This window comes from Ursus maritimus, unplaced genomic scaffold (assembly GCF_017311325.1).
Source record: "Ursus maritimus isolate PB19 unplaced genomic scaffold, ASM1731132v1 scaffold_1, whole genome shotgun sequence".
Classification (NCBI taxonomy): domain Eukaryota; kingdom Metazoa; phylum Chordata; class Mammalia; order Carnivora; family Ursidae; genus Ursus; species Ursus maritimus.
In genome coordinates, this window is record NW_024423343.1 from 48669532 (window position 1) to 48677485 (window position 7954).

At 37.8% G+C, this 7954-nt stretch overlaps 1 non-coding gene across 1 annotated transcript; it reads left to right on the forward strand.

Moving 5' to 3' along the window:
- The first annotated feature begins 1930 nt into the window (after positions 1–1930).
- Positions 1931–2077, forward strand: LOC121099986. The gene has a single exon (XR_005831711.1). It is a non-coding gene; the product is annotated as a U4 spliceosomal RNA (small nuclear RNA).
- The last annotated feature ends 5877 nt before the right edge of the window (positions 2078–7954 follow it).

Here is a 7954-nt window from a genome sequence, read left to right on the forward strand (position 1 = left end):
CAACTTTTTTCATGACACATCTCAAAAGGCAAGAGAAACAAAAGAAAAAATGAACTTGTGGGACTTCATCAAGATCAAAAGCTTCTGCACAGCCAAGGAAACAGTCAAAAAAACTAAGAGGCAGCCCACGGAATGGGAGAAGATATTTGCAAATGACACTACAGATAAAAGACTAGTATCCAAGATTTACAAAGAACTTCCCAAACTCAATACACATGAAATAAATAATCAAATCAAAAAATGGGCAGAAGACATGAACAGACACTTTTCCAATGAAGACATACAAATGGCTAACAGACACATGAAAAAATGTTCAAAATCATTAGCCATCAGGGAAATTCAAATCAAAACCACATTGAGATACCACCTTAACACCAGTTAGAATGGCAAAAATGACAAGGCAGGAAACAACAAATGTTGGAGAGGATGTGGAGAAAGGAGATCCCTCTTACACTGTTGGTGGGAATGCAAATTGGTACAGCCACTCTGGAAAACAGTGTGGAGGTCCCTTAAAAAGTTAAAAATTGAGCTACCCTATGATCCAGCAATTGTACTACTGGGTATTTACTCCAAAGATATAGGCATAGTGAAGAGAAGGGCCATATGCACCCCAATGTTCATAGCAGCATTGTCCACAACAGCTAAATTGTGGAAGGAACCAAGATGCCCTTCAACAGATGACTGGATTAAGAAGATGTGGTCCATATATACAATGGAATATTATTCAGCCATCAGAAAGAACGGTCACACATTTGCAGCAACATGGACGGGAATGGAGGAGATTATGCTGAGTGAAATAAGTCAAGCAGAGAAAGACAATTATCATATGGTTTCACTCATTTATGGAACATAAGAAATAGGAAGATCGGTGGGAGAAGGAAGGGAAGAATGAAGGGGGGGTAAACAGAAGGGGGAATGAACCATGAAAGACTGTGGACTCTGGGAAACAAGCTGAGGGCTTCAGGGGGGAGAGGGGTGGGGGGTGGGATAGGCCAGTGATGGGTATTAAGGAGGGTACATATTGCATGGTGCACTGGGTGTTATATGCAAATAATGAATCATGGAACATTGCATCAAAAACTGGGGATGTACTGTATGGAGACTAATATAACAAAATAAAAATTATTAAAAAAAAACACTAATTCAAAAGGCAAAAAAAAAAAAGATTCTGTCTTTAAGAAATAAGTAAGCTTTTTTGAAGATTTTTAAAACTTTATTTATTCGAGAGAAAGAGACAGAGAGAGCACGAGCAGGGTGGGAGGAGGGGTAGAGGGAGAAGGAGAGAGAGAAACAGACTCCTCACTGAGTGGGGAGCCAGATGTCAGGCTTAATCCCAGGACCTTGGGATCATGACCTGAGCCAAAGGCAGACGCTTAACTGACTGAACCATTCAGGCCCCCCAAGAAATAAGTACACTTTAATAAAAGTAGACTCTAGGGGCCACATGAAGTTTTTGTTTATCCAGAGGCAGTGGAGTATATTGTCTCCGGCCCAGAAACTGACAATACCATTTTGGGTTTTCAAGCTCAATGGCAAGCTGAATTATTATCAGTGAGCTAGTCTCACCTCTCCATTCTTTTCTTTCTCATGGGTGTTCACCCCTCCCCAGGTTTCTTGGCATCAAGACCAACTAGATTGAGCACTCTCAGATTTGCACAGAGCTATCTTTGTATCAGAATATATACATATATAATACATAATAAAATACATAAAACTTTATAAATATGTATAAGTATGTATATGTGTGTGTATTTATATAATAGCTGTGTTATACAGACTTTGAGCTTTGTAAAATATGGAATCGTAAGACAGACATGACTGCTGTTGGAAATACTGATAGAATATAAATTTGTACCTGATGCAAATTGCAAATCATTTACCATATAAATGAACTTGCTCTGTTTGTTTCTTTCTCTTTTTCCCACTTCCAAGCTTTGTGCAGGGGCACTATCGTAGCCAATGAGGTTTATCCGAGGCGCCATTATTGCTAATTGAAAACTTTTCCTTTTCCCGCTTCTCTCTGTCTTCTTTTCTCTGAAAGTATAAAACTTGATGTAATTTCTGGTGCTTGAAAGTAATATACTCGGAGTTTCTCACCACTGCAGTGATTTGTAAAGAGCTTGTATTACTAAAAGTGCTTCTAACAATTTCTACCCCTATAAAGAACATACAGATTTTTTAAAATTTTTGGTAATAATGTCTACTTCATGAGATTACTGTAAAAATTACATGACATATTTATAAAGTACTTAGTATTCAATAAATAATTATGATTTACCTAATACTCTACTTACTTAGTATGTAGGTACTGAAATACAAACCCAGGCTCTGCCATTTCCATCATTTGGGCAAATTCATTTTCTTTTTGGTACTCAGCTTCCTTACCTATACAAAAAGGAAATAATGTAGTATCTACCTCACAGGTTTGTTAGCTCTCTGGAGCCTCTCTTATAAAGGCATTAATGCCATGCATGAGGGCTGTACCTTCAAGATCCAATCACTTCCCAATGGCCCCACATCCTAATACCTCATATTGGGCTTTAGGATTTCAACAACTGAATTACGGGGGGGGGGGGCATATTTAGACCATAATATATACCCTAAATACTGTGTGGAACATATTTATGATATAAAAGTATTTGTTGTTTATTTGAAATTTAAATTTAATGAGGCATCCTGTGTTGTTATTTGCTGAATCTGACCACTCTACACTCATCTATATCCAGTTCTAACAGGCTAAATTATAGTAGGATGTACCTTCACTTTAGAATCTCATCATGATGAATTCTGTTTTTCTTTGGCCTTATTCACTGGCAGGGGGAGCATGTGGCAAGGTAAGGAAGACAAAGCTAAAGCACAGAGTTTCCTGTTGCATTCCCAACCTTACAGGAGCTAATTTCTTTGTATAACTGAGATGGTCTTGGATTCTCCTCATTTTGTTATGGTTTGTTCTAAACCTCTCTTAACACATAAATACCTCACAACAAATAATGCTACCAAATTTCATAATTTTAATGTCACTGTTTTCTATTTTCTATTTTCTTCATGCCAATGACTTTTTTCTTTTAAGGTCTGTATGATTTCAAAACGTCTCTGAGATCTTAATAATAGGGCCAAATTGCCACTTTCCTTATGCTTTCACACATACATTTGACAACGTTTCTATCTTCCTGAAAGATGTTAGTTGAAAGACTGTTTTTATAGTGTTCTTTCTTAGAGTTAAATATATGGCACTTTCCTTATGCTTTCACACATACATTTAGAAACATTTCTATCTTCCTAAAAGAAGATGTTAGTTGAAAGACAGTTTCTAAACTGAGGGTTGCTGGAGGAAAGGTGGGTGGGAGGATGGGGTAATTGGTGATGGGCATTAAAGAGGGCACATGATGTGATGAGCCCTGGGTGTTATATGCAACTGATGAATCACTGAACTCTACATCTGAAACTAAAGATGTTCTATATGTTGGCTAATTGAATTTAAATAAAAATAATAATAGGGCCAAACTGCAAATGTAATAATCATCATCTCTGGAACACTGAGAAAGTGTCTCAAAAGACAAAAGTCATGTATGGCCAAGTGTGCTGGGAACTACCAGGAAGCAGGCCTTAGAATATGGGTTGAAACTCCAATGTCTGCGGGACTACACAGGTAGTGTTAAATGACTTGAGTCAGCTGTGGAGTAGAATCTGCACACTTTATGTGGAAGGGAATGAGGAAAACTGGAAAGCAGACACCTCAACAGAAAGGCCCTGTGTTGCCACTTTTTTTTTTTTCAAGAGAAAGCAAAATTCCTGATTTTTATGTGATATCCTCCCACTGACAATTTTAATTTATAAAACATTGTGCAGACCTAACACCATATACCTATAAGAAGAAGCCTTATGGAAGCCTTGCAAGCCTTGCACCCAGCTTCCAAAATTCAAGTTCCTTGAGCCTCAGTCAATTTGGTTTTGAGAGATGCTTTAGGCAGCTCACCAGTAACTGAAATTTTCATTACTGGTTAATGTTGTAATTGATTTTGAATCCTATAGAAACAGCTTCTCATTCAACATAAACCTGCCATTCAACATTTCGGTCAGAGGCAGTTCTGTTTCTTGAAACTTGGTTAGTGGAAACCACAGGTCTGTCCTTTTATTCCTACCCATTCACAGACAACTAAGGAAAATGGCCATTATGTAGATGCTGAGCTGTGTAAAAATGCACATTTTTAAACAAAGATGTTTCACAGAAGCTTTCTTTTTTATTAAATTAATTGAATATTACACCCGTGGCTTCTGTAAAACATAATGTTTAGACTACAAATGTAAAGCCCACAGTCGTGTCATTCTAGGAATATAAACTATTGAATGCTTTTCAGAAAAATATCTTTACTGTAATCATTTTTCTTTATATTTCCTGCAAAGTCATCTGAAATGCATTCTTTGGGATGGGTAAATCATCCCCTACTATAGCTAGTACTTGGTCATATGATTCATGTGGTTTTGCACTGCTTGGGTAAGAAATCATTTGAAGTGCTGAGAACGGTTGAATGTAGCATGGAAGTCCAACATGGGAATTCTGGCTGCTGCTTTGATTACTTAGGTCTCTGATTAATTGCTCAGATAAACAGATAGATATGCAATTACTTTGAGCCAAGGCAAAAGAAAAAATCCTTCCTACCACCTGATAAGGAAACACAATAAGTTATGCCCTCAGAAACCGCTGTTACTCAGCCAAACCCTCCAAGTTCAGAAGGTTTTTTTTTTAAAAGAAATGAAATGCTGCAGCTAAAGATGAGTTTTTAAATTTTTTATCAATTTTACCAAAAAAAGAAAAAAAAAACTAAATGGAAGTTTTAAAGTCACTTCAAACTAATACTAGGATAATTCATTTGTATTCCAATTATCTTCATGTCAAGTTGGGAAGATAACAGGTTTTGAAATAAATCAGATCAATGGGTTCAGATCTGTCTCTTAGCGGACCTTGGGCAATGTCCATTAATGAGTGTAAGCCTCAATTTCTTCATCCATAAAATACATACCTGTAGTATTCTTAGAAGGATTAAATGAGATAAAGTACAATGTTTACTTAAGGGCATCATTTATATCCCCATACATATTTACAAGGTGCCTCTCTCCACGAAATAAATGTACCTAGAAAATGGGTTACCTCTAAATTAAAAAAAAAAAAAGGAAGCTCACAAGATTGAGTGAAACTATATTTAATGAAATTTCTCATTACATAATCAAACCTGATTTACTACTCATGTTCAGTATTATCTGCCATGTGCCCAGAATATATATTATATTTATTATTATAAATAGTATATTATAAATATTTTATAATTATATATTATAAATATTTACTATTAAAGGAAAACTATTTCTCTAGTCACATCATTTCTGACATCAAATTGGGGGTTGGGGAATCAACCAATTTTCCAAATCTCTGAACACCAAGCAGGTATTCTATAATTTAATTCAACTCTAACACTAACTACCTGGAGTAAGCGTCCAACTCTACAGGTTTAAGGGCTCAGTCCCACAAGACTGCCCTCACTTCAGATGCGAGCTGCAACTAATGGGTCCCCAGGGTACCCACACTTCTGTCCAACTTGGCTACCAAATAGGGGGTTCCCATAATCACCCCTCAGTTATGATAAATTGCTAGAATGGCTCACAAAAGTCAGAGAAACATTTACTTACATTTACCAATTTATTAGGAAAGAAACTATAAAGGATAAAAATAAACAGGCAGATGAAGAAGTACATTGGACAAGGTCCAGAAAGGTATAGAGCACAGAAACTTCTGTGCCCAGGAAGTTGGGATGGGCCACCTCCCTGGCCTGTGGATGTGTTTACCAATCTGGACTCTCTCTGAACCCTGTTGTTTAGGGTTTTTAAGGAGGTTCCATTACTTAGGCATGCTTGATTAAATCACTGACCATTGGTGATGAACTCAATCACCAACCCCTTTCCCCTCCCCAGAGGTCAAGAGGTAGAACTGAAAGTTCCAACCCTCTAAACATACTTCGGTCATTTTGGTGACCAGCCTCCATCCTGCAGCTATCCAGGAAATTGAAACCATCAGTCATCTCATTAGCACAAAAAGATACTCCTATCTTTTAGGGAATTACAAGGGCTTTAGGAGCTCTGTGCCAGGAACAGAGACAAAGACAAAATGTATACACCTTTATTACATAATAATATCACAGCACCAGCCCTGAGGAAGAGCCAGGGAATGTGAGGAGACAGGAAGGAACAGCAAGTCAATATCCTAGAGCGTAGCTTAGTAGAAGACACCTTTCTCCAAACAATTCCAAGTGTTTTGCGCTATATGGGCTTATACCTTTCAAGCAAGCAAGGTATAAAAGTAAAGTTTAAGGTCAAGATGGAGACAGAGTAGGACCTTTGCCCCTCAATTACCCCAAAAGCATAATCAGCTAGTAGTATTTTCCTCGCACAAGAAAAACTAAGTATGAAATACACATACAACTCAATTCAATCCAGAAATTCTTAGATCACCTATAAAGTGCAAAGATACCACATGTTCCTCACATAGGCACATTTAAGGAGAGCTGGGCCATGTTTAAATTTTGGCAGTTCTACAATTCCCAGCTGTCCAAGGGAAAGCAGTAGGAGCATGACATTCCCTGAATGGATAATAGCTGCCTGTCAGGTCAATGTGCACAGCGCACACTGACTGCATGCACAGAGCAGGAGTGTAAGATGGAGAGTACTGATACCCTGCTCAGGGAGGAAGGTCTGAATGACAGTAAGTTCATTTGTTTCTCATTAATTCTTTTGACCATAAGGAACTCAAGTTAACTCGGGGGAAGGGGAATGTCTGGGAAGATAGGATTATAAAGCTATATAAACTGAAATCAGAATTGAACTATAGTCAAACATGGAGACAACTCAGGGATTTGACCTTTCAGTCATACCCAAAGGTCATATGGTCTCATATTCCATCTCTGGGAAAATGTGTTAGATTATAATTTCAGTTCTCCATAAATCCTCATGGCCCCAGCCCTACCATGTAGTTTCCCTCTTTGCATCGTTTTCATCTCATCCTCCATTTTTTTCAATTGAAGTAGAGTTGACACACAATGTTACATTAGTTTTAGGTGTACAGCATAGTGATTCGACAAGTCTATATACTATGTTCACTACAAGTACAGCTGTCACCACACATTATTACAACACCATTAATATTCCTTATGCTGTACCTTTATCCCTGTGACTTACTCATTCCGTAACTGGAAGCCTGTATCTCCCACTTCCCTTCACCCATTTTGCTCATCCCTCTACCCCTACTCCCCTGGCAACCATTAGTTTGTTCTCTGTATTTATGGACTGTTTCTGCTTTTTGCTTGTTTTGCTTATTTGCTAGTTTTTTAGATTCCACATATAAATGAAATCATACAGTATTTGTCTTTCTATGTCTGACTCATTTCACTGCATAATACCCTCTAGGTCCATGCAGATTATAGCAAATGGCAAGATTTCATCCTTTGTTCTGGCTGACTAATATTCCATTGCCCTCCATTTTTAATTGCAAGGATCACCCATGTTTTCTAATGACAATTACTAAGATATAATCTGATGTTCCAAACTCATCTCCTCCTGCCAATGCGATGCAAAGGTTATTACCTACACTGGCTGACCTTGGGTCATGATGACTGCTCTAAATCAGCTGGCTAAAAGAGAGTGACTAGGGAGGGAAGGATTAATGGTCTACACCATACCACGGCCATGGGCCTGTGTGCTGACAAGCTCGCTGACTGTGATCTACACACCATTGAAAGGTTGTGTAAAAGAAAGAGCAGTATCACCAGTCACACCAAGTCTAATGCTGATACTGTGAACAATAATAGTTACCAAAGGTAGATAGGTAGTTAGATTTGATAGCTAATGTTTGAAATTTTCTTCTCCAAGTTCCACTAGGAACTTTAGAATCACATTTAAATGCAAA